The 27,968-nt window shown below is 37.9% G+C and overlaps 1 protein-coding gene across 4 annotated transcripts in view; it reads right to left on the reverse strand.

The window, feature by feature from the left end:
* col8a1b (collagen, type VIII, alpha 1b) overlaps nucleotides 1-27,968 on the reverse strand; it is a 78,688-nt gene that overhangs the window by 27,850 nt on the left and 22,870 nt on the right. The window contains exon 1 of one of the 4 annotated variants that reach the window (XM_073861447.1): nucleotides 2,387-2,537. The exons of 2 other annotated variants lie outside the window; for them this stretch is intronic. The gene's annotated coding sequence lies outside the window, so the exon portion shown is untranslated. Of the gene's footprint in view, nucleotides 1-2,386; nucleotides 2,538-27,968 lie in introns of those variants that run through there. One more of the 4 variants, XM_073861448.1, reaches the window with a different exon arrangement.

The following is a 27,968-nucleotide window of genomic DNA, read 5'->3' on the forward strand; positions in this document are numbered from 1 at the left end:
AAGGTGCAGTGTGTAATTTTTAGAAGGATCTCTTGACAGAAATGCAAAATAATATACAAAACTATATTATAAGGGGTGTATAAAGACCTTTCATAATGTTTATTACCTTTGAACGAGACCTTTTTATCTACATACACCGAGGGTCCCCTTACACGGAAGTCGCCATTTTGTGCCGCCATTTTCCTACAGAAACTTTTTTTACTAAGTTGTCTCCGACGATGACATGTTTGTCCGGTGGTGGCTACCGTAGCTTCTCTATGCGTTTCAAAAGCGAGGGGTGAGCAGTGGACTAAGCAACCTCACAGTGCAATTCGCAACCTCACCACTAGATGGTACTAAAATTTACACACTGCACCTTTAATACACATTCTGTAGATGTAAGTCAATAAGAGATGTTTACTAAAAGCTTTTTATATATATATCTTAATTTAATAGAATTATAACAATATATACTGCACACCTACGGCTAAAAATCCTCAAAAAAAGTGGATCTTGAGGAATTTCAAAACATCAAATGCTGCAAAGTTTGATTACTTTAAAGAACAAACAAACGCCAAGCCAAACCAACATGACAATCATTATTCCAAACAATATTATGACATACGCTAGTTATGTTGCAGCATTTGTCTAGAGATCAATATCAGGTTCAGAGTAAAAACAAAAACTGTATCTTTGATCTAAAATCTCCCAACAACCAAATCCATCTGGAGCAGAGATGGAGTGAGAGAAAACAAGAAAGAAGATCCATAGCCGGCTGTATACCCTCAGGTATGGATCTCCTGAACCTTGGAAACATAACAGCCAGAACCGTTCGAAAGGCTTCCCTTTGGCCTCAGTAATGCCCCGTGCCAGAAAATCAAAGTGAAAGTAGAGGGGAAATAACTCTAAAAAATATACAAACCCCTGGAGCAGGGCTCGGTAAAGACTCTTGTGCGCAACAGGTGTGGTATGAGGCAGGATATGAAGTCGTTTATGAATTGAGATTCTTCTTCATCCAATATCAAAGTCAAATAATTTGTAAAGAATTGGACAGTCACTTTGGTTTATTATTATTATCACTGTTAAATATACTTACTAAGGATGGGGGTTTATCATAAAATATAGTTGTGACCACCCACTGCATCCCCTTCTGTCTATGTACTTGCCATATATAGAATGAGGGAAGGCTGCCTTCACCTGGAGGGGCGTTTCAGAGGCAATAAAGACCCAAAGTACTTTTGAAATAAACCCATTTATTTGTAATTCCATATTTTTCATATATGTTACTCTATTTTAGTCATTGCTGGCATGACCCTTTAGACATTTGTGTTAACTAAACATTGTTAACAACTATGTCTTTCACTGTAAAAAAAAATCCGTAGAAATTACAATGTTATTGCAGCTGGGTTGCCGGTAATTTACCGTAGATTTACATTTATGTTATTTACTGGCAAGAATTTGTTCAAAGCTAAATAAATTTCAAACATTAACAAGTCTTTATCTGTACAGAACAAAACTATACAATAACAGCCTCATGCAAAGCATTCTGGGAACCAGAAATCATCATTAACCTTTTTCTGTTTTTTTGCTTCAGATTTTGTTTCCCAGAATGTTTTGCTTGATGCTGTTTTTTTAGTTTTGCTCTGTGAAGACAGAGACTTGTAAATGTTTGATGTTCATTTAACTTTGAACAAAATGTTAAAAACATAAATTTAAATCTACGGTAAATTACCGGCAACCCAGCTGCAATTTCTACGGATTTTTTTTTACAGTGTATGTCCCTTTTTGTTTTGTGGTCTCAAAACAATAACAATGTGTAATTTTTTAAGATCACATCCACAAAACTTGCTCTGTTTTAGAAAAATGCATAATTAGAAAAAAAATATATATATTACAAATAACAATATTTGAACAATATTCGATATTGAAAATAGCACAGTGATAGCACAAAGACAGACAAATAACAATATCTAACTGATAAAAAGTAAATTATATCGAGAAACATATTTACTACAGAAATCTCTATAGTTGTTACAGTGACCAAGCCTTAATGTTTTAGGGCTTACTGTATACTATAGATGTCCATAAATTTTGAGTAATATCTTACCAAAATTATATCGTATTTCTGTTTTCCATAACCTCCAATACAAGCTAAGGTTAATCCCAGATAATGGATAATGCATAAAACTGCATCATCTAGCATCAATACAGACAATATTAAAAACGTCTATCATGCACTGATATCATTTTCATTTTGCTTACTTTTCTTTCTATCACATTTAAAATGACAAAATTGCAGTCCTGTCACATTTTAGCTCCAGCTAATCATTGCAAGATCAATATCAACAGTTTAACAGCAAGACCAAATATTTAGCAGACTCTTGAAATAAACATGTGCAGCACTCACCTCTCTCTCTCTCTCTCACTATATGTGTCTCTCTCCGCCTTCTGTTTATCTCTCTGAGTGAGAAGTGAAGAACGAATATTCAGAAGACAGAAAGAGAAGTGTGGTTAAAGGCTTAAGGCAACATGCCTTTTACTTTTATGAACAGGCAGGAGGGGCAAAGCAAGTTCTCAAAGGAGGTGGGCAGTGAAAGAGAGAGAGAGGGAGAGAGAGAGATGATCAAATAACCTTCCACCAGGGCATTGATGCAGTAGCTATTAGGTTAAATTTCACTGTTTACCCTCAATTTGATGCTTTACAAGTATTTTAGTTATTTATTGTGAGCACATTTGAATACGTTGTATGTTTTAGGAGAAAAACTGTGATGTGCAGTTTCTAAACTGTAACAGAAGTTCAGTGAGCAACAGTCAGTAAAACCACACACAAAAAAAAATTTTGGGTCATGTTCACCTCTTTCAGAATATTTACTGTAATGCATTATATCCACATACACTTAGGTAACATGCACACCAAAGCTTTAATGCCGGCTGAGTTTTTCAAAAAAGCCAGCAGCTGGCATTTTTTTTGCGCTGAAAGTGCCGCTCTGCGTTTTCTCTACGCTGAGCGCCGAGAGTTGAAAAATATTCAACTTTGGATGTAAATCTCAGCTCGTCAATGTCAGCTCTTACACAGCCGTCCAATCACAGTGGAGGAGGGGTGGGACAAATATCACAACAACCAACAGGCACATCGTGCAAGACAAGGAAGCACACAACCCCAAATGGCGCACTTCATGTGGACTTTCAGTCTCATGGCCTTTAATTGTCTTATGCTGCGTTAACACCAGCCGCTGTAAAGGCGTCAATGTGAGTGATTTCAATGTTAAGTCAATGTGAAGACACGTTGACATGTCTGGAGGTCTCGCGGCGGGAATAAGGCGTTTAGCGCGCCACGGTAGACGCGATTCCACCTCGTTCGTTGCCACGGCAAATGCGCAAGTCGAATGACGCTCCTATGACGCGAATTTCCGCGTGAATACCTAGAATGATACGCGCGAATGAAGCGAGTACACTCAAACTGTTTAAGCGGAAAACTAAGCGCAGTAGACGCGATTTTGACACCTCAAACGCAGCTGGTGTGAACCCACAGTTAGGGTGTCCCATCTGTAATTTTATGCTCCGAAGTGTGCTCATCAACATTGGGACCCTTGATGCGGGCTTCATGCACTTTACCAACCCAGAAGTCTTTGCGAAAGAGCAATCCGATTAATCAGAAGAAGGGTGGGAGGAATTCACACTGATGGGCAACTGCTCTTCCTATTTCCAGCGTGGCGCTCAAGTCTGTCCCAAAATATGACTCTGGTGCGCCCTCGTGTACTCGCGTCAAGGGTCCCTAAGGTCTGCACTACCTGATGTCATCAAATTGTGGACTTTGAGGGCCATGGTCTGACGACATTAAAGGTGGAAGTAAAGCGGAGAACTGCTGCGCTCAGACAAAGTGTAAGCAGAACAGATGGTGGTACGGGGCTGATGAACTTACCCCCTTTGATCAAAGAGTTGCCTCTATTGTGGGAGACACTCTTGAGTAGTATTTGTTGATGTGGGAGACTCAGATTGTCAGGAAGGTAACTTGTTTCAAACTTTAATACATATGCTCCTGTATAGCTTAGTGGTAGAGCATTGCATTAGCAGGGCAAAAGGTCATGGATTCAATCCCGGGGAACGCACATTGGTAAAATGTATAATGCACTGTAAGTCGCTTTGGATAAAAGTGTCTGCCAAATGCATAAATATATAAATATATCTTACCAGCCTGCATTTAATTTTCAAATGAAATGCAATGTAGCTGAACCAAAAGTACCCACATTTATTCAATGGAAATGTTTCCAATTCACATATGCAAATTCTTTTTCAAATGGTGCCTTTATAGCTATGTGTGCAGTCCATCGCTCCGATTACATGAAAACTGTCTATCGCTGCAAATTGCACTTTAATGCTTGGCTGGTCAACTGCATTGTATGGGAAGTTATATACCTGGTAGACAAGCAGATGATCCTGTCTTATACAGCTGGCAATGTGCAGCTTATAGATCACTGGCTTATTCCTGAACAGTCTGCCATTTCCCTTTGGAAAGAACCAGTTGCCAGGAAACCAAGTGTTGTAAGCACCTGTAAGGAAAAACGGGTAATGCATCTCCTTACTGTCTCTCTCTCCAAATTCGGACTCAACTCAGCACAGAGGTCTGAGAGTATAGCCCTTGAAAATCTGAAACAGCTGATATGCCAGTCATCATGGTGGGCCAAAAATTCATTGTGGTCCCTAAAAGTAATTCTCTCTGGATTATATCATTGGCAATGTCCTTTAAAAAAGCAATTGCATAGACTAACTGTGGGTTCACACCAGCCGTGTTTGAGGCGTCAAAATCACGTCTACCGCGCGTCTAGTTTGCCGCTTGAACATTTTGAATGCATTCGTGCGTCTAGAGCGAAGTACGTAGACGTGCGGAAAAAGCAAGCATTTGACGCGCGTCAGAGGCTAAATCCGCTTCTTGTGGGAGGGGCAAATGCGGTTGTCTGTTTGCAAGGAGACTGATGTTGATTGTGCATTCATCGAGAGAGCTACAAGTTTGTATTTGGTAACCTTACTATAGGGGAAAATAGTAAAAAAAACTGCGGGAATGCTGCGGGTCGATAAACATCACGTGACTCAAAAGGGAAATGTGTATTTACAACTTACCAGGTTGCCCAATGTCCTCTCTGACACTCTTCCAAGCGAGATCCTTTTTATTCCCGTCTCTATAGAAATAAGACGATTCCTGAAGGATTGTATCAATTTGCACATGCTTTATATTTGTTCATACTTAACTGCAATGTAATGTCTGCAAATTTACTTAATTGCCTCTAAGGGGGCGTGCACACCAAAGCTTTTAAACGTGACTGAAAACGCCAGGCGGACGCTGACTGCCAGCTTTTTCAGCTGAGTGCTTTGGTTGCTGTGATACTTCTGCGTTGCTTATTAGTCGTTGAACGATGTGCCGGTTGGTTGTTGTGATGTTTATCCTTCCCGTCCTCCACTGTGATTGGACGACCGTCTGAGAACTGACATTGACGAGCTGAGCTTTTCACCCAAAATTGAATATTTCTCAAAACTCGGAAAAACCACTGAGCGCCAGCTTTCTGTACGAAAAAATAACGGCAGCTGCTGGCTTTTTTTTAAAAACACTGCGCTTCCATTGGGAACAATTGAAAACATACGCCAGCCGCCGGCCTAAAAGCTTTGGTGTGCACACCCCATAATAGTCGCCAACGAACAAACACCATGAGAAATGTACGTACGCCAGACATGAATTAATTTTATTGTTAGTACATCTGACCTTAAACGTGAAAGCTGGCGTAAAAAGATACCCATTTTTAGGCATCTGCTGTGTTGATCCATGAGGCCCCAGATGTTTCTATGATGTCCGACTTGTGTTGTGAAGGCATCTGGCCTATTTTTGCAACACATCAGACATTATGAACATTTAAGAGGACAAATTGGGCTTGATCTTCTTTTAATAACAACTTTGAAACTTTCACAAGAACAAGTTTATTTGTAACACTGGACCATGATAGTCATAAGTAGCATAAGTAGCTATAGCTAAAAATACATATTTATGGTTTAAAACTATCTATTTGTATGCCAAAAATCTTTAGGATATTAAGTAAAGATCACGTTCCTTGAAGATATTTTGTACATTTCCTATTATAAATATATACAAAAAATATTTATTAGTAATGTGTTGCAAGGACTTCATTTGGATGGACAATTTTAAAGGCCTTTCTCAATATTTTGATTATTTTGCAGCCTCGGATTTTCCAATATTATCTTGGCCAAATATTGTCCTAACCTAACCTCCATACATCAATGGAAAGCTTATTTATTCAGCTTTCAGATCATGTATAAATTTAAAAATAATTGACCCTTATGATTGGTTTTGTGGTCCAGGGTCACATTTATTTGTAGTCACAGGAGGGTGAATGAGTGTACGCTGCAATTGATTTTGCTCTTTTGTTTCCTTCCTTAATTCCAGAAACAAGAGGACACTGTTTTCAAACACAAAACTGTGTTCCCCAATATCTGGGTGGCCAAAAATTATGCTTTTGGCAAAACAACACGCCAGATTTTCAAGTTACAACATTCCCTTTAAAGAGCTTATGATATTGTATTTCGAAAAGTTGCCTTTTATGGACGGAAAATATTTTGAGTTAGCTTTTTAGTCATATTGTTTAAAGTACTAATAGTTAAATCCTACACAGTCCACCTGTACATGTAAACAACCGAACAAGTTACGAATCATTCTTGTCTGCAGAAACTACTTTACAATGACAGTAGCTCACATTCTCAACATTTTCTGTTTATTCACTGTTCCAACAACTTATGTGGCGTATACATTGGCAGTGAATTTGTCGCTGTGTGTCGCCCGTCTGAGGTCGTTTGGAGATGTTTCTTATTCTGGTCGTCATAAACAAATGTTTCGTTCAAATGCTTAAAGCGTAACTAAAACCCTGATCAGAGCCTAACTCCACCCACTGGCAATATTTGAAAAAAAATGCATGAAAAGTGGGCAGACCCCAATGGAGATAGAGGGGGCGAACTGAGCTCGTACCAAGTGTGTAGTGAGCTTGAACCTGCTTATGTCACATAGACCGCAACATCCAATAGAAAATTCAACTGCAGTAGCCACCGTTCAACCTGAAGAGGGCAGCACTCAGACTTTTTTACACCATATATTGTAGCATTATAACACTTTATACCCGAATGTCAAAAAAGTTACTCAAATCAATGAATTTGAGCATAATAAATTCTTACAAATCATTAACTAAAAAAAGTTGGTTTAGGGTGTAGTTACTCTTTAAACATTACATACATTAGTGTGTTTACACCATCCGAGGTAGAGGCGTCAAGCGCGAGAGATTTCAATGTTCAGTCAACGTGAAAACACGTTGACGCACGTATGGAGGTCTCGTGGCGTGAATGAGGCGTTTTTAACGCAGCGCGGTAGACGCGCCAATTGAGCGTCTGCCGCAGTACACGCGAATGGTGCTTTTTGCGTTTGATGTGAATTTGCGGCTGATGCCCGAATTGAAAATTTTTTACTTTGGCGGATTTTCGTGCCGCGTTAACCAATCAGGAGCCTGCTTGCTGCTGTGGCGGCAGCCCACCCGGAGTCACTCATTCAACATAAAAGAAACGCTTGATATTGTCATTGAGCAGTCACCTGGAGCTATACGACACAAGTTCTTATTTCTATAAAGACAGAAATAAAAAGGACCTCGCTTGGAAGAGTGTCAGTGAGGACATTGAGCAATCTGGTAAGTTGTAAATACACATTTCACTTTTGAGTCACATGACGTTTATCGACCTGCACCGTTTATTTTCCCCCTATACCAAGGTGACCAAATACAAACCAGTAACTCTCTCGATAAACGCACCATCAACATCATCAAATGCTTGCTTTTTCTGCGTGTCTACTTCGCTATAAACGCGCGAATGCATTCAAACTTTTCAAGCGGCAAACTAGGTGCGGTAGACGCAATTTTGACGGCTCAAACGCGGTTGGTGTAAACGCAGCATTAGGAAGACGTAATACCATTTTTACTAAAAAAGTATCTGCAAATTGACAATATACATCAATAAAAGCTGATATACTGAAATACTTGCGCATACAATCCGTGAGATGAAAGTTTTTTAGGGATTTTTAATGATTATTTTTTATTGTGCTATCTGGGTTGTGGCTAGAAGGGATACAGCAAACGCAGAAATCTTGTGAAATTTGGTCGGATGAGCGCTGTTTTTGTCCTAATCCTACCTCCAAACCTAACCCTAAACCTAACATCTTGCGAGATTTCAGCGTTTGCTGTATCCCTCCTAGCCAGTTTTCTTTGCCTGTTACTTTCGGGTCAGTATGCACTGTATACAGCCCCCTGCTGTCAACATACAACAATGCGTCTTCATAATCTGACTGACCTACAGTAGGCAACTTTAACTTTGCCTTTGGGAACATTTTATGCATTAAACCTGATTCCTGACTTCACACAGAGGCACAAATAAGTCATATTGGCCATACAAAGTCTCTTTCAGAAGATCAGAGGAAAATCTAGGTTTTTCTCCCACTGCAATAATCACCATTAAGCTAATACAGAAAATATGACCAACCCTAAATCCCATCCCTTGTTTGCTGTATTCTGCAAATAGATTTTGTCCGTCTCTGTGGCAGTAAAAAGTTTATAAGCACAATAAATATGCTGTTTAAAGCGAAAATTAGTCTCTAGCTGTCACTGAGGCACTACCCTTTCAAAAAGTACACCTTTGCACCTAAAGATTTCATATTAGTACTTCAGAGGTATGAACATACATAAATGGTACATATTTAGACTTTTTTTAAGGGTTTTTTGGCCAGTGTGCGATAGATAGATTGTCTTATAAAGCCATGAAAACAGCCCTGATTTTAACTGCGCTGCAGCTGTGGAAATATCTGAGATCATTTCCTAGTTCTAATGCTTGCAATGTTTGCTTCCTCACAAAGACAGCCTAAGAAAGTCCATAAAACATGGTCAGATAAAAACATAATGACACACTTAGCTAGACTTTAGGTGAAATCTCGAGCCACATGTCTTGGAAAAGACTTCCAAGTCAGGAAATGCCTGCAAGGTACCTTCAGATTTTTCAAATAGCCGGTGAGAGTCATTGTTCGAAACTTAGAGAAGTAAACAAAGATCTTTAAATGAACAAACGGAACAAAAAACATCTGCTGACAACAGCACATTTGTCCTCACAGTTGCTTTCTCTTAAGTTTTTTACTCTTTAGATGGTAACTAAATAGTGTATCAAATATGTTTTTAATCCTTCAATGCTACACATTTTGTAACTCAGACATGGAAACACAACATTCAATTTGATCATTAGGACTTAATGAAACTTCACTATAATTTGCTCTATCTTAATTGAATATTTCATCATGTTTTTGTGCCTTTTACAATTTCAAGTAATTAACCAACATCATACTTGAAAATCAACTGTGTTATTCATGCTAATTAAAGATAATAACCCTATGGATGTCTTTTGCTGGTTTTAAGCTTGATCATGCGAAAAGTGGCCAACACCCCATCTAAACAATTAACAGACCAGCCTTACCAATTTTAATTAGCCTTTTAATATGACTTTCCAAATGTGTCACAACTTAAACATGTACAATTCTGCAATTCTTACGTGCTGGTAAATCCAGATAAATATTGTAGCTGTACTAAAGGCATTCTAGCTGGTCAGCAGGCTGGTAACCAGCCACGTTACAGCTAGTCATATTATCTTAAGATGAAAGCCAGCAGCCAGTATCTCAACCAGTTTGGACCAGATACTGACCAGTTTGGACCAACCAGAGACCACTTTTGACCAGTTTGAACCAGCTAACTACGAGTTTGGACCAGCCACTGACCAGCCTGAACCAGCTAATGACCAGCTTAGACCAACCAGGAGCAGCCTCCAAATCTTCTTGGCTGATCTTACTGGATCTATCTGCTGCTTTTGACACGGTCATTCATCACATCCTCCTGTCGACCCTCATGGCTATGGGTGTCTCTGACACAGCCCTTCTATGGTTCAAGTCATACCTCTCAGGTAGGTCATTCAAGGTATTCTGGAGAGGTGAAGTCTCCGAACCACAACGTCTCGATACCGGGGTGCCTCAAGGCTCCCTGCTTGGACCACTGTTCTTTTCTATATACATGACATCCCTGGGTTCTGTCATTCGAAAACATGGCTTTTCCTACCACTGCTATGTGGATGACACTCAACTTCACTTTTCTTTCGACCCTGATTACCCCACGGTTTCTGCTCGCATCTCAGCATGCCTGAGGGACATCTCACACTGGATGAAGGATCACCATCTCCAGCTTAACCTTGCGAAGACAGAACTGCTTGTCATATCATCTGAACCCAAGATTCAGCACAACCTTTCCATTCAGGTAGGTTCCTCGACCATCATGCCTTCCAGGACATCCAGAAACTTGGGAGTTGTCATTGATGATCAGCTTAGCTTCAGGGAGCATGTTGCCAGCACCGCCCACTCTTGTAGATTCATCCTCTACAATATTAGGAAAATTAGACTTTTCTTAAATGAGCTTACTACGCAGGTCCTAGTCTAAGCTCTTGTCCTGTCCAGGCTGGACTACTGCAATGCACTACTGGCTGGACTTCCAGCCTGCACAACCAAACCCCTACAGATGATTCAAAACGCAGCGACAAAAGTGGTCTTCAATGAGCCAAAGAGGGCGCACGACACTCCTCTCTTTGTCAAATTACACTGGCTCCCTATAGCAGGTCACATCAAAAATTTAAAGCTCTGCTCCTGGCCTTTAAAACCACCACTGGGTCAGCACCCCCTTACCTTCGCTTGCTTATACAGCCTTATGTACTCTCTCGGTCTAGTAGTCTGTCACTACTGGTCTGTGGTCTGTCACTACTGTAGTCTGTCATCAAGCGACGGCTTGTGGTGCCATCTCAAAAAGGGAAAAAAAAACATAATCATGTACCTTGAACAAAAGCATCTGCTAAATGACTAAATGTAACCAATAACCCGTTCGGACCAGTTCAAACCAGCTAATAATGAGTTTGGATCAGCCAAAGAGCAGTTTGAATAAGCTAATGACAAATTTGGACCAACCAAAGAGCCATTTGCACCAGATTAAACCAGCTAGTAATAATAATGAGTTTGAACCAGCCAATGACCAGTTTGGACCAGTTTAAACCCGCTAGTAATAATAGTGAGTTTGAACCAGCCAATGACCAGTTTGGACCAGCAAATGATGAGTTTGGACCAGCCAATGAACAGTTTGGACCAGCAAATGATGAGTTTGGACCAGCCAATGAACAGTTTGAACCAGCTAATAACAAGTTTGGACCAGCCACTGACCAGTTTGAACCAGTTTAAATAAGCTCATGACAAATTTGGACCAACCAGAGACCAGTTTGAACCAGCTAATAATGAGTTTGGACCAGCCAATGAACAGTTTGAACCAGCTAATAACAAGTTTGGACCAGCCACTGACCAATTTGAACCAGCCAATGATCAGTTTGAACCAGTTTAAATAAGCTCATGACAAATTTGGACCAACCAGAGACCAGTTTGAACCAGCTAATAATGGGTTTGGACCAGCCAATGACCAGTTTGATCCAGCTAATAATGAGTTTGGACCAACCAGAGACCAGTTTGAACCAGCTAATAATGAGTTTGGACCAGCCAATGAACAGTTTGAACCAGCTAATAACAAGTTTGGACCAGCCACTGACCAGTTTGAACCAGCTAATGACCAGTTTAAACCAGTTTAAATAAGCTCATGACAAATTTGGACCAACCAGAGACCAGTTTGAACAAGTTTGGACCAACTAATAACTAGTTTGAATCAGCTAATGACCAGCTTAGACCAACATATAACGAGTTTGGACCTGTTTAAAGCAGTTCATAATGAGTTTGGGCCAGCCAATGACCAGTTTGAACCAGTTAATGACCATCTTAGCCAATAACCAGTGTGAACCAGTTAATAACCAGTTCAGACCAACCAATGATTAGTTTGGACGTGAGAAGAAAGTATACTGTGCCTTTAGTCTGCTACATTCCGGGCTTTGACGAAAACCTGCTTGATATGATGAGGCAACGCTTATCATTGTTTGCATTGCATAACGAGAAACGGACATACCTTTCTTTACGTCCACCATTACACTAAAGGAAAATGTTTCTGCGTATGTCTGTCATTTGCTGATTAATTAAACAAAAAAACTAGCATTTGAAAATGAGTTATAATGGGTTTTAAAAATGATTAAAAATGATTTGTCGAATTCCGTGATTTTTTTATGCTTGGATTCCGTGATTCCGTCCGCGTTTCGCATCACGTAAATCAAAGGACCCTACAGCTTGAACAGGTCATAACAGCTTAAGTTAAATTTATGTTGGATTTCCTTTTATTACACTATATTTCATAATTAATGGCTTAATGTGGTCAAAATTATACTAGAAAAACAAAGAAATAAGAAAGTAATGTAGCATTACACAAAAAAGATGTAAAACAGGTCTGGCTTTGTGAAAGTGAAAAACGTATTTAAACTAAATGCAACAAAGAGAAGCTTTCATGCGAGTTTCTGTAAATAGCTTGCGTCTGCACTTCTCCGAAGGCTCGTAATAGTTTAGCAGGGTTCGCTATCACGGCAGCCTCTGGTTTATGTCCCAGCTGAGGAGAAATCATGTGGAACGTATTTGGGGGCAATTTTAGTTTGAAAGGACGTTTCTGTCAACAGCCACTTAAACGCAGCTCACTCATGATGTCACTGTAATTGAATGAGGCTTCACAACTTAAACTGGGAGCTACTGGACAAACAGCGAAACTAGATGACATCATCATACATGTTTATGTATGTATGCAATCTGTATGTTATTGGTTTGAACTGCGTGTGATATGTCACCACTGTTTGGCACGCTTCACCTTAACTGAGGCATGCATTCATTTTTCAAAGCCTTTTTGAGACAGATTTTCTGAATGTAAAGTTCTGCTGAACTTGAAATGTTATAAATGTTTTATCAACTTATGAAACTTTATAAGATTATTGTGGTTAATTTTATTTATGGGTTAACCCACTCCATTCATTAGTAAGTTAATAAATCTAATTGTTATGAAAATCAGATCTTAGAAATAAAAAAAATCTGAATTAATTTCTAAATGTGGCATAAACTACATTAAAATAAAGCTTGTTTGTCAGGCTGAAAAAACCTTTAACATCCACAGAAGCTTTCTTTTACACAAAAGGTTCTTAAGAAAAGTTAAGAAAGAAAACGAATTGATTAAAATGTTCTTTGGAAAACCAAAAATGTTTTTTCTATGGCATCGGGACCCTTTATAGCACCTATATACAGTGTTGTCTTTCACCAATCCAATTTTATACTCCATTCTGATGTCTAGAAATATGTAGTTCTGTCTGTAGGACCTCCTAAGATCCGGTTGGGAACCAATAAACCACTAGGGGAGTTTTGGAACAGAACCAGAGACAGTCTGAATTAATCTGGGTTGAGGTTGACCACCCACAATGCTTTAATTTTAAATTCAGTTGTTTTTACAACTTTTATTGTAGTATAATCTGTTTTGAATAAAACGTCCATAAACTGCTTATAAAACCAAAACGCTTTTGCCAAAGTCTACTTTTGTTTTTCGTGGAAAAATAACAGTATTTGGTTTGGACATTTTTGAAAGAGTAAATATTCACTGAATATTAATTATTATTGGATGAACTATTTCTTATTCAAATAAACTATTCAGCACTAAAAATATCATGTCTGCAGATTAAAGTTTTCATTTTAATATTAAAGGAATAGTTCACCCAAACATGAAAATGGCATGCCATATGCAATGTATAACTTTCGTTCTTTACAAACAAATAATTTCACTGATAATGTCAGATCTCATTGGTTGTTGAAAATAGCTATATGACAACTAGTCATGAGATATGTAGTGAGATTATAAAAAGATAACATGACTGCATTTCAACAGGTAAATTATTTGTGACCATGTCTGTAAAATCCAGACTATAGTCTCAATCTAATGATACATGAGACAATAAAAAAACCTTAACAGTCACCTATATTTTTCATGAAAATGCACTATAAAAACTTAAATAGCTGTAAATCATGAATGCTTATTTGAAAGAAGACACGTAGAAGATTATTGCTGAATTGGAATAATTAAAAAATATAGTTTTGTCTAAAAGTTAAGTTTAACCATTTAAATATCACCATCTGTCACCGTCCCGTATACGGGACACCTGAGTTTACCTCAATAATTTTGATGTTAATTTTAAAGTCATGATGAACTATGTATTGTTTGAAAGGTCTAAGCCTTTAAAATAATATTTTAACAGTGTTTTATAAAATAAGTTATGTAGGGAGAGTAAGCGATTCATTTATGAAAAAAATTATGATCCTGCTAAATGTCACTGTCCCGCCAGCGGGACTACTACTTCAGTGTTTTGCATGTAGATTCCTATCTAATCATGACAATCTATATATTGTTGGAAAGCTCTAACAGTGTAGTTTTCAATATTTTTGGAAAATTTTTACGTAGTGAGAGTGAGTTTCTAAAATGTCACAGGCCCACAGGCAGGCCCATTGTTTTTACATATTTATAGCACTAATACCCTATTCTAAACCTAAACAATCTTGACAAACTATATATCGTTGGAAAGCTCTAAGAGTTTAGTTTAAGTGATATATCATCACTACTAAATAATGTAGTAAGAGTTTTATGTTACATAACCCCGCCCCCCATAGGAATACATATTAATTATTAATATATAGTCATAACACTATATCCTATTATAAATCTTCAAAAATGATGATAAACTAAATCATTGGAAAGCTCTAAGAATGTTAATTTCATATTTTAAAACCTTTTAGCAGTAGTAATAATGCAGTGACAGTAATTTATTTATTTGTGACAAGAGTATGTAGCAAACCGTTGACACCTAGTGGCTGTTTTTAGTAAAACCACTAAAAGTGTGACAGAAACCTCATTTTTAGAGATTTTAACTTAGAATTTGGATCAGAAATAGTTGAGACTTGACATGAGGCTTTATGCTTTAGCATTTTTATTGTAAAAAAAATAATTTTTATGTTTTTTAAATATAAAATACATACCTTATTGCATTATTTACATTTTTAATAAATGTAAACTGCTGTAACTATTTTTGTGTTAATACAAAAAAGAGGGGGGGTTTATATATTGATTTGAAATATTTTATTTGCTCATTTTAATGAATACAGACCTTCCGCGAGGAAAACACATTTACTTTCGGTTTTAAGATAAGACGTTGTTCATGTGTCACAATATGTCATGATGATCATACTATTTGGTTTATTCCTTTGTAAATGGGTCATTGACACAACGGTTTGGGAAGATGAGAAATTAATTAAAAAACATTTTTACTTGTTTTAAAAGCATGCATCAGGTTTATTTCAATGCACAATGTATTTATGTTAATTATATGCAATAAAAAATTACATTTGCACCATTTTAAAGTTAAGACTGAATGGACCTGAAAATGTCAAATAGTGTTACCGCCAGTTGCGCCAAAGAATGTGAAATATTAAATAATTTATCCACATTGATGGCATGTAAGCGTAATCATAAAAAAAAAAAATTTTATTATTGTTTTATTAGTTATTTTTAATGTAAATTTTAATGCGTTTTTGTAATATTTATCTATATGCTGAAAACAGCTCTTCTAAATAATCTTTCACAAATTATGTAAAAATATATGTAAAAGAAATCATATTACCCTACACTAGATGATTATATTTATTCCACATTTTTAATGAATATATTTATATTTAAAAAACCTAGTTTCACCACATTGACATTTTTGCAATTATCCCCCAAATATTCTTTCAAAATGAAATAAAACCAGAAATTTTAGAGAATGTATGCAAGTAATCTGCTTATTTATTTCAAAATTGTAACCATTTTACATTGAATTTATCCATACAGACACAAAATAATTAACGTCACGTCATGCCCAAATATAATGTCATATATGTTATTAAAAAACATATTTTATATTTACTTTTGTGTAAAATTAAACTGTACCTGTCAAAATGATTTGCAGGATCTGGATTACCGTGTTATTCGTTTCAGGGGGATGTTATCTCGGAATAACATACCTTACAATATCACAACTGGCCAATCAGAATCAAGTATTTAGAGTGCCGTGTAATACTGTTAAAGTTGCCTATTGAATATTATGCTGTATTTAGCTGGTCACATGATCTTCTAAAGGCCTATTGAAAACATAAGCCAACAACAAATTGCATTCAGACTTTGTCACATTAAAAATACATTTAATACTTCCACACAATTACACTGAACGCCCAGTATGAATTTATGATGTGAAAATGTTGTTCAGTCTCTCCTGTGAATGAAGTCTTTTCTCTGTGAAGTCATTTACAGGTTATATAAATCGCACATTCTGAAAATCTACAAACGTTCCCTTACAGACATTAATAGCAAACATTAATATGCCCGCGTCAGGCCATGTTTTCGTGTAACTGCTGTCACAACATCCTTATTTATTTTCCGTCTACCTGTCAGTTTTTGGTAGGTAAGAAACTGTGCGTTTCTGTCCTGCCTCTGAATCAGTCAACGTAATAAAAGTTGTCGCCATGGACCATTTATACTGGTCATGAGCTAGTGCACGTTATAATGGACATGAAGTGTTTCAAATATAACAAGATCACTGTGTTAAATTCGACAGGCGCTCCCCACCTCTTCAACACCCGAGGTGTGGTGGATGAGGTCAGGACCAGTTGCAGGAAACATTGCCAAACATATATAAATCAAAGCAAACTGAATATTTTTGGTTATTAGTGCTATACCGCAAACCAAGGAGCCTGTGATCTCTGTGACTTATGATACGAAGCTCCGCCCACAAGATGTGATGTCATACATTGAATTTGAAAGCTTATTGGAAAAGAATTGATAGAGGTGGTGTTATTTTCTCTTTCAACTTTATTCTGTAACCTCCAAGTATTATTTTAATACTATGGCCATGAATGGCATCGCTACAGAACCATTATTCATGCCACATATAGTACTGTGAAAACGCACGTCTTGGTTTTTTAGGTGCTCTGAAAAGAGCGTTTGTCACATCACGTTTATTTACAGTGTGAGAAGTATTATAATAACTAGAAAAACAAACTTTACCGAGCTGCAAACCAAACTTATGACTAATTTTCCCTTCAGACATGGTTGAATGGCTTTTGTCAGCGCGTAATTGCGGGCCATTCCCCTCTGCTGACGTCCAATGCGTAGCTTTCTGTTTGTACTTCAATACAGGAAACCTTTTGGAAAACTAACGATTACGAGTGAAATGTAAGAGTCGTAGAGAAGTTTCTCAATGAGCCATTATGAGCAATTATACATGCAAGCAGACGCCTACTACGGTTGTATGCTAACTCAAATGGGACCTCATAAGTTTGAAACAATGTACACTAGTCAGCATTTGAAGTGGATCAATGGATCATTTTATAAGAGTTATCTTAAAATCCAAACGTGTTTCTTCACAATTCATGCATAAGATGGAAGTCAATGTTGTCATTAATGAAATGTCATCTTTCATAGCTTTTTATTATCTCCAGATATGATTGCTTGTCATTAGGTACCAATTGACCCGTCACGTGTCCGTAATTGGGAACTGGTGATTATTTAAGTCTCTGTAAGCTTTACTTGAGGTCAGAAAGCATTGAAAATGCCATGTTTAGTGAAATTGCAAGATTCTGTCCTGAACAGGGCCATTGGGATGCTGCAAGGAGGCATGACCCAGCGTGAAGTGGCATACAAGGTGGGGACATCTCAAAGTGTTATTTCCAGAGCCTGGAACAGGTTTAGAAGGTCTGGTAGTGTGAGTAGGAGGCATGGTGGACGGGTCACAACCAGTGGCGGAACTAGAATTTTTTTAATGGGGTGGCCAGGGGGTGGCCAAAGCTACTTTAGGGGGTCCATAGTCCATAAAAGAAAATGACATGTAAGTAACCATGTATCAAGAAAGTATAAATGAATCTTTTGATCGCATTAGATGCAAACAAAATAAGGGTGAATTTTAAATCTTTCTACTGTATTTCTTACATCTGATTTACTGTCTGTTAAAGGCATTTACTCACCCTTATGTTGTTCTAAACCTGTATTTTATTTTAATAAACACGAAAGAAGATATTTTGATAAATCATGGTAAGCACACAATTAATGGTATATCCATTGAATTCCATTATGTTGTTTTTATTCCTACTATGGAAGTCAATGGTTAACAGCTGTGTGCATATACCATCATTTATCAAAATATCTTCTTTTGTGTTCATAAGAAAAAAGAAATCCGTACAGGTTTAGAACAACATAAGGATGTAAAAATGATGACAGGATTTTAATTTTGTGAACTATCCCTTTAATGAAGCAAAAGATCAGGAAATCTAAACTCCATGATAAACCTTAAACTTACTTCTCTCAACACAAAGGATGTTTCGATTAATCTTTATTTACGAAGATACAGAAGATGCAAAAGTTTTCTTTTTTCTTTTGATATTTAATTAACTTTAATGACGGAGAGACTTCAACAGGTTAGGCTAAGAACGAATGCAATAAAATGTTTATTCGTTTAAGACGTACAGTAACCAAATGTTTAGTATGAAAATCACCAAGACAGCTATTTTGACATATGAGCATTTGTCCGTTTAAGGCAAAAAGACGCGAATATGAAGTCGTTTAAGTTCTGGCTGTGCACGCGCACTATCGGATATGCGCGTCGCGCTTTCAAGTTCAATGTGGCAATCCAGCCCAATTAACAATTATACAAAGATCACGTCAAGAATGAAAACATGGTGCTGGGTTTTGTTGTAAAAAGAATTGGCAATCTTAGACAATTACTACACTTCCAGCATATACGGTGAAAATAAATCATGTAGTATTAGCAAAATGTACGACTTCACTTACATCATTTTAAAGATTCCAAGCATTATGTAGACATGACATTTATCTTCTGATGGTATAAAAGTTATTCGTTAAGTTACAGTAATTTTTCTGACGCGTTTTTGAAAAGACGTCACTGATGAAGAGATAACAGAACGCGAATTATGTATATTTTCTTAATTTTGTGAAAAGCACAACATTCAGTTTTATAGACACACAAAAAAATGACATTTGAACGTTTTAAATGATGTATAAATCATGTCTGTATGTCCAAAACCAGCAGAGTAATCCAAGTCTCTTTGCGCAGTAATTGAAAAATAAAGAGTTTGCGCCACGACCGCAGGGAGGGTTAATATTCATAATGTTTGTTTTTAACAATGTGCTGCGCTGCCGCACGTCGAAAATAAACATAGCGATTAAGTGAAAGTAGCGCATTAAATTTGGGGTGGCACACGGGGTGGCCAGTGGCATGTCAAGGGTGTCCAGTGCCACCCTGGACACCCCTCTGGCTCCGCCACTGGTCACAACACCAAACCAAGACCGATACTTGACCCTGCATGCCCGCAGAAATTATTTCATGCCTGCAGTCAGCCTGCAAAATGAACTACAGTATGCAACAGGGACGCGAATATCCACTCAAACCGTGAGGAGACGACTTCATGAAGTTGGCTTGAGAGCCAGAAGACCAGCTGTGAGGGTACCTCTTACAAGAGCACACCAACTGGCACGTCTACAATGGGCCACAGAATGCAGCAGGTGGACATTGAATAAGTGGGGTACGGTGCTTTTCACAGATGAGTCCCGGTTCTGCGTGAACTTCCTAGAGTGGGTCTGGCATCGCCGTTGGAAGAGGAATTTGCCACAAAATGATGTACAACATGACAGTTTTGGTGGGTCATCAGTCATGGTTTGGGGGGAATCTCCATGGGTGGAAGGACAGAGCTTGTCATCATCGAAAATGGCAACATGACTGGCCAAAGATATAGGGATGAAATCCTGAGACCAGTTGTGCGACCGTATGCTGGTGCAATGTGGCCCGATTTCATGCTTATGGATGACAACGCCCGCCCACATCGAGCAAGCCTGGTGATGGAGTTTTTGGAGGAGGAGGGCATCTCAAGAATGGAGTGGCCAGCCCGATCACCTCACGTGAACCCATTGAACACATTTGGGAGCAGTTACAGTCAAGAGTGCAAGCACGCCAGGTCCCTCCAGGAACCCGTGTGGAGTTGCGAACAGCGTTGCTGGAGGAATGGCAAGCCATCCCTCAACAGAATATCCAAAACCTGATCTCAAGCATGCACAGGCGATGTGAGGCCTTGATTAATGTGAGAGGTGGTAACACTGCCTACTGACTGGTTGTCTCAATGCATAACATTTGTTGTTTCTTGTTCATCGCATTAGTTAAACCATGCAATTCATGTTTGTTTTATAGTACGAACTCAGATTTTTGATATGCTGTAACATGGGTAATAACATCTTGTTTTGTTGAACTGAAAACGCATTCTTTCTTGTTTTTGAGTCCTGCTTTAAGCTCTGACTGCAGTACAGTATCCAGTGCATCACCATTATGATTATTGTGCTGGCGTCTTGAGGCACTCCAAAGGCACCACACTGCAAGGCATTTCTAGTCCAGTGTGACTCAGTTGAATCAGATTTTTGGTACACTCTTGTATTCACGAATGTGTGACGAGCCACTTCACACCTTGTGATAGACAATCATATCTGGGTACCATTAAAAGTAATAAGGTTTGAAATTCTATTGATGATAACGTTGAATTATAGCAGACTTGCGTGTTATACAAGAATTTTAAATGATACCCGTTCTTGTTTTAGGACAATTTTGATGAACTTTTTAGAACCAGTTCAAATGTTGACTAGTGTACATACAGTATAAATCAACTCGCAATTTATTTAAATAGGGGTTTATATTAAAGAGTAACTAAACCCTGAACCAACTTTTTATAGTTAATGATTTGTAAGAACGGGGCTTTAGTAGTGCTGGTCATTGATTTGAGTAAATTTTTTCACATTTGGATATAAAGTGTTTCAATGCTACAAAATATGGTGTAAAAACGTCTGAGTGCTGCCCTCTTCAGGTTGAACGGTTGCTACTGCAGTTGAATTTTCCTATTGAATGTTGCGGTACTGCGTGATGTAAGTGGTACGACCCTACGTAAGCAATTTGAAGTTTACCACACCCTTGTTACGATGTCCCGACACCCTTGGTACAAGCTCAGTTCGTCCCAACTATATTTGTTGGGGTCTGCCCACTTTTCTTGCATTTTTCAAATATTGCCAGTGGGTGGAGTCAGGCTCTGAACAGGGGTTTAGCTACGATTTAAAATGTTGCTATAATCTAAATATAAGGTTAAAGGATTAGTCCATTTTCTTAAAAAAAATCCAGATAATATACTTAGCACCATGTAATCCAAAATGTTGATGTCTTTCTTTGTCCAGTCAAGAAGAAATTATGTTTTTTGAGGAAAACATTTCAGGATTTTTCTCATTTTAATGGACTTTAATAGACCCCAACACTTAACAGTTTTAATGCAGTTTAAAATGGCAGTTTCAAAGGACTCTAAACGATCCCAAAGGAGGCATAATGGTCTTATCTAGCGAAACGATTGTCATTTTTGGCAAGAAAAATAAAAATACGCACTTTTAAACCACAACTTCTCGTCTTCCTCCGGTCGTGTGACACGCCAGCGCAACCTCACGTAATACGTCATGACGTCAAGAGGTCACGGATGACGTATGCGAAACTATGCCCCAGTGTTTACAAGTGTGTTGAAAGAGGACCGTTCTGACGTTGTTGTATGTCGAATGATACTAATTTATGTCTTTGTGTCAGTTTATTGTTTACAATGATCCGCAAATGTGCGTTTTATATATGTAACACGTGACCTTTCTACGTCATTACGCAATTACGTGAGGTTGCGCTGGCACGTCACATAGGGTGACGCGTCTTGGCCAGGGTTTCAGGTTCGTCTTCCGAAAGTTGTATTTGTCGACCGCATACGTCATAGAGGGTTATTATTTTTATTACAGAAAATCAATCGTTACATTTTAAGGTAAGAATGAAACTACGATTGTATTATGTTTTTAACTGAATGGCATATGCGGTCAACAAATACGACTTCCAGAAGACATACCAAAATCCTGGCCAGGACGCGTCCGGGAAGAATGGCACGTATGGTCACCATACGTCACCGTCACACAGCCGGAGGAAGAAGAGAAGTTGTGGTTTAAAAGTGCATATTTTTTATTTTTCTTGCCAAAAATTACAATAGTTTTGCTAGATAAGACCCTTATGCCTCGTTTGGGATCGTTTGGGGTCCTTTGAGGCTGCAATTTTTAACTGCATTGGAACTGTTAAGTTTTGGGGTCCATTAAAATGAAAAAATCCTGGAATGTTTTCTTCAAAAAACATAATTTCTTCTCGACTTGAACAAAGAAAGACCTGAACATTTTGGATGACATGCTGGTGAGTAAATTATCTAGATTTTTTTAAGTTAATGGACTAATCCTTTAAATAGACCGTTTATAATTAGATCAAATTGTTTATATGAACTTTTCTCATATTTGCCTAGTTACATTTCTCTTGTTCTGATGATCTCAAAGGAAGACATTTTGAGAAATGTAGAAACATTTGCAGTCGATTTATAGCACCTGCTGGCTCTTTAAGTCACAAAGTTTAATGTAAAAGCCAGATGGGAACAGCAGGAGTGCACGTCAATGTCAGCCACAGTTGCTGAAGGTGAGAAGAAATGAAAAATGAGCTGGAGGACGTCGTCCCAAATCAGCTTTTTGAGCTGGAGAGAAATGGCCTGGCTCACGGCAAACCGCATGGGTTGTGATGAGTCTATTACCGACACGTACTCTCCTCCAGGTCTTTATTTTTGAGACAGAGTGGCAGTTTAATGGTGGAAAGTCAACACAGGTGTTGTTACAAGAGCACAACACTGCAAAGTCAGCTGACGGGAGATGAGAAAGTGATCCAGTTCTGACAATTTGATAAAACTGATTGTTATTATATTTGAGGATAAACTCTGAAGCTCTTTGTGTAACACATAAAACCCAACATCTGTTAATATTCTCAGAAACCGTTCTGGCCACTTAACAGACTATTTAAAAGGCAACTCGACAACAAAGTACAATACTGGCCAAAGATCTGCAGCTTGGCTGAGCATTAACCTGATTTCGCCAAGTGAGAGATGTCCTCAGGGCAACATACTGTGTTGACCCAAAGACAACATTTTTGTAAATAAAACCCAAACCCTAGCTACCAAACCCTAAAATCACAGGGAAATAATAAGTGAAAATAATGGCCTAGAGCAGCTATTCCTGGTTGTAAGCTTAAACTTAAAATGAACTTATTTTTTGAAATCTGATTGGTTGATTGAAATGTTGTCCCAGGGTCAACATAATATTGCCCTGAGGACATAAATCAGGAGAACCGCTTGGCTGATGTGAGGAAAATGCTAACCAGACGATCCATCAAAAGATGCTGGACCTGGCTGCGTACTCAACGCCTATTTGATGTCTTAACAGACATTTTTAACAGACCACTACCTGCCAGGCAGTCTGCTTTGGGTGGTTCAGATCCAAACTGTCAAACTGATGCTTAAGCGAAGTCAAAATATTAGATAAAACTGAGCACTCCTTTTACTATGAATAAAGAACAATGCAATGCTCAATATGGCCGTTCTGGTGACAGAAGTCCCACCTTCCAGTTCAAAGAACCAATCATTAATCGATAGTCTGATGATTCTCTGGGGGAGGAGCTAAATAGGACTAAAAGTGGTTCACTGGCCCGTAATCATATGGGAACCATTTTAAGTGCCATATAGCACCTATGTAGTACCTGTGTAGAACCATATTGTTCTACGTAGAACCATGTGTGGTGCTATAGAGGTGCTTTATAGCACTAAAAATGATTCCACCTTTGATTTCGAGCTTATGGTGCTGTTTAGCACCAATTTTGCACCACTTGCCAACCTGTGCACATGCACAGTAGCTGAAACGACTTCAAAAAAGCTTAAGACACAAAAGTTGTGGTACAGTTGATGTCATGTTTAATTGTTGGTCAGAAATATGTTGTTTAATTTTGATTTTAGCAAGTAGATAGTCTTGCATGAATGTTGCAAACATGGCCGCCTAGTGGCACGACTTCCCTGAAGGGACTTTGGTTAAGAGTTGTCATGGCTGACTAAACCAGCTGCTCCATGGCACTTACGCTTATTATTATAAAAAACTTTGAGATATTAGTCATAAGTAGAGATGCTATAATAAGTAGATATTACATTTTCCCACTTTTACCAATAGCCGATTATTTAAACTGATATCTGCCGATACAGATAGTTTAGTAGTAGCATTAACCAAATTCTGAAGATTCAATTTTCTGAATGTTCTTCTTTCATATAATGACCATATTGAACACTAAACATGAACTAGTAATGTTTCCTTACATTTTCTATACACTGAGCTCAAAATTATTACATTTTCCTGTTCTCTTTTGATTAACAGGATATATCGGGTTGTTTTTAAAGAAATATTCCACTTATAGAAAAATAAAATACCGATGATTTACTCACCCCCATGTCATCCAAGATGTTTGTCTTTCTTTCTTTAATTGAGAAGAAATTAAGATTTTTGAGGAAAATATTTCATGATTTTTCTCAATTTAATAGACTTTACTGGACCCCAACCGTTTACAGTTTCAATGCAGTTTAAAATTGCAGTTTCAACGCAGCTTCAAAGGGCTCTAAATGATCCAAAACGATGCACTAAGGTCTTATCTAGCATTTTCGATATGTATTACGTAATCACGTCGAAAGGTCACGCATCATATAGGTGAAATGCACATTTGCGGACCATTTTAAACACTTAAAGGAACAGTATGTAGGATTGTGGCCAAAACTGGTATTGCAATCACAAAACTTGTGGCTAAAACTGGTAATGCAATCGCACAACTGGTGGCCAATACACAACATGACAACATAAACATCAGTTGAGGGCTGCAACACTTTTTAAATGACAATATCCTGGCCGGACCACTGCTGTCAGTGATATAAGTATTTGAAATGAAAATGATTTCTTAATGTCTAGTGACATATCAGGGCCATTTTATGATTAATTTATATACATTTCTTATATACCGTTCCTTTAACCGACACGAAGACATTAATTATTATAATTTCACATACAACAATGTCTGAACGGTCCTCTTTTTCCACACTTGTAAACACTGGGGCGGTAGTTTCGGATACATGACCTTTCAATGTGCTTAAGCAATACGTAAGGTCGCGCTGGTGTGTCACACGGCTAGCGCAAGACGAGAAGTTGTGGTTTAAAAGTGCATATTTTTTATTTTCTCTGCTGAAAATGACTGTGTTAAAACTGTTTAGGTCAAATTAAGTCTGTTAAATTGATAAAAATACTGGATTGTTTTCCTCAAAAAACCCAATTTCTTCTCGACTGAACAAAGAAAGACATCAGCATTTTGGATGACATGGGGATAAGTAGATTTCGAGATTTTTTATGAAAGTGGAATATTCCTTTAAAGGTGTGAGAAATTTTTTTTATCGACCAATACAGATCATTGGCCGATATATCGGTGCATTTCTAGTTACACACTGCAAAAAATTATTTTCAGGAAAAAAAATTCTTGGTGTGTTTGTCTTGTTTTCAGTGAAGATGTCTAAAAATTCTTAAATTAAGATGCATTTTCTTGATGACCAAAATGACTCAAGAAAATAAGAAAATATCAAATTTACGTGATTTTGTGCATTAAACAAGCTAAAAAATCTGCCAATGTGGTGAGCACATTATTCTTGAATTTAGTGTTTAAGAAAAGTGTTCAAGATTTTTTTGCTTACCCCATTGGCAGATTTTTTGCTTGTTTTATGCACAAAATTACTTAAATTTGATATTTTTGGTCTATAAACTAGACTTATTTTCTTGGGTCATTTTGCTCTTCAAGAAAAAGCAACTTAATTTAAGAATTTTTAGATATTTTTACTGAAAACAAGACAAAAATACTAAGTAAGAAAGTCGTTTTTTGCAGTAAATGATGTGTGTATTTATGACTATATTTAGATACCGATATTGGATGATAATTGCTTTTCCAGAATAACGCTGCCCGTAACTGCTGGTCTAGGATCAGTTTCTAGTTTTGTTCAGCAAAGCGAAAATCAAAGGGACCATTAGTGCCAGGGCTTAGGAAAATGCATGTTTTGTTGAATTTTGGAAAAACAGGCCTAATTTTGGCTCAGTGATGCCAATTTAATGAGCAAATCTAGAAGCTTCCAAGCAAAAGTGACCACCATGATAAATTTCCTAAGCATGCATTGGTTCAAACTATCATAATAATCATTTCGACCTGTCAAGGATGAAATATCTACAGGTTTTTACTCATATACAGCCCTGAAAGAGACTTCAGAGATGCGCTTAGCAAAACTTAAGACCCAGCTGTATGCTTTGGAAATATCTCGTGACTAATGTCATGGGAACATTGCTGTCATGCGAAAACTACATGATTTAAACCAGACTACCATGGCATCAGGCATTTCTCTATTAAATGCCTCTCATTTGTTTGGCTAGCGCATGTAGCTAGTATCTGATTTCGTTGTGGTCTGGAAGCAGTGGCAATGTGCGGTTATTTGGACCGGAGCCTCTTGTTTGCTTAAATTAAACGAATATTCAGAGGTGTTTGGTGTCGAGCCCCGTGAGTTGAATGGCTTCTGAGTCACTGTCTGTTCATTTGATGTCTGTCTGGCCAAAAGTCCTGAAATCAAACACGGTTGTACAGACAATCATAAATTCTCATTCTCTGTTCTCACAATGATAATGGACAAGCAATGTAAGACCACCGAGGGCAAGATCTGGCCTGGAAGACACTAGAGTGATTTTTTGGCGGGTATTTCTACAGTCGAAATGCCTACATGCTTACATAAGCACTTGTAATGGAACTGCAGTAATTAATAAGAATCAGCTACAGTAAAGTTTATCAAGCTTAATATGCGCATATTAAAGGGCACCTATTATGCAAAATCCACTTTTACAATGTGTATGTTGGCAGAACAATGAAAAAATCCACCCGGTCCTTGTTTTTAATCATTATTAAACCAAAGCAGTCTCGTTAGACATGCCGTTTTGATTTTCTTATCAATGTGATGTCACACTGATAAAGCCCTGCCCACTGTCACTTCTGACAGTCCTGCAGTATTATAATCTCTACCCTCAGTGAGTTGTACACTGTCTGCCATTTCTCAATAGTGATATATTGTCTCAGACTGTGTTCACAGAAATCTATTTTGAGTGTAAGTTAGAAGCAGTAGCTCATTTTTGCTCAACAGCACATTTTTGCTCCCACCCAAATAGGGGCATTTTATAAATGAACTGTGGGGTATTTTGAGCTGAAACTTCACAGATATAGTCTGGGCACACCTAAGATTGATATTACATCTTGTGAAAATGGGCATAATAGGTGCCCTTTAAAAATTTATTTATTCATTTTGGTGCTACAAAGCATACAAAATACACATTTGAGATATGAATCCAACCCAATATACGATCAGAAGGTTGTTTTACTGCACTTAACAAGAGCTATACATTACAGGCCTTTCCCTGCAAATGACCCCTAACCCCCTCCAAAAAACACAAGACAACCTAGCAACACCTTAAACAGACCAAATCAAATAAACCTGCAAACCTGTATTGCTTGCATCAGTTGCAAAATGTGAAAGTTCAGCACATTTACGAGCCACAGGAATGTCTCACTACATTCACAGGCAATTTCAAATACAAACACATGCTTAGCATTTCTCACACAGATACCCTCACCCACAAGCTGCCACAACTAACTAATAAAATTTGAGAAAATGCTAGCAATTATTTCTTCTCGCGCGTTTGCATCACACCGACGCCAATGCCTGACAGCGTGTCGCGCGTCTGTCTCATGCAAGACGCTAGATGGTTTTTATGAATGTCACTTTGTTAACTTCTGTTCGGTATTAGCCTCTGCAGTAATTGCTTTTGTTGAATGGTCCTAACAGATGTCGCTTTGATACCGAA

Source organism: Misgurnus anguillicaudatus, chromosome 23 (genome assembly GCF_027580225.2).
Source record: "Misgurnus anguillicaudatus chromosome 23, ASM2758022v2, whole genome shotgun sequence".
In the NCBI taxonomy this organism is placed as follows: domain Eukaryota; kingdom Metazoa; phylum Chordata; class Actinopteri; order Cypriniformes; family Cobitidae; genus Misgurnus; species Misgurnus anguillicaudatus.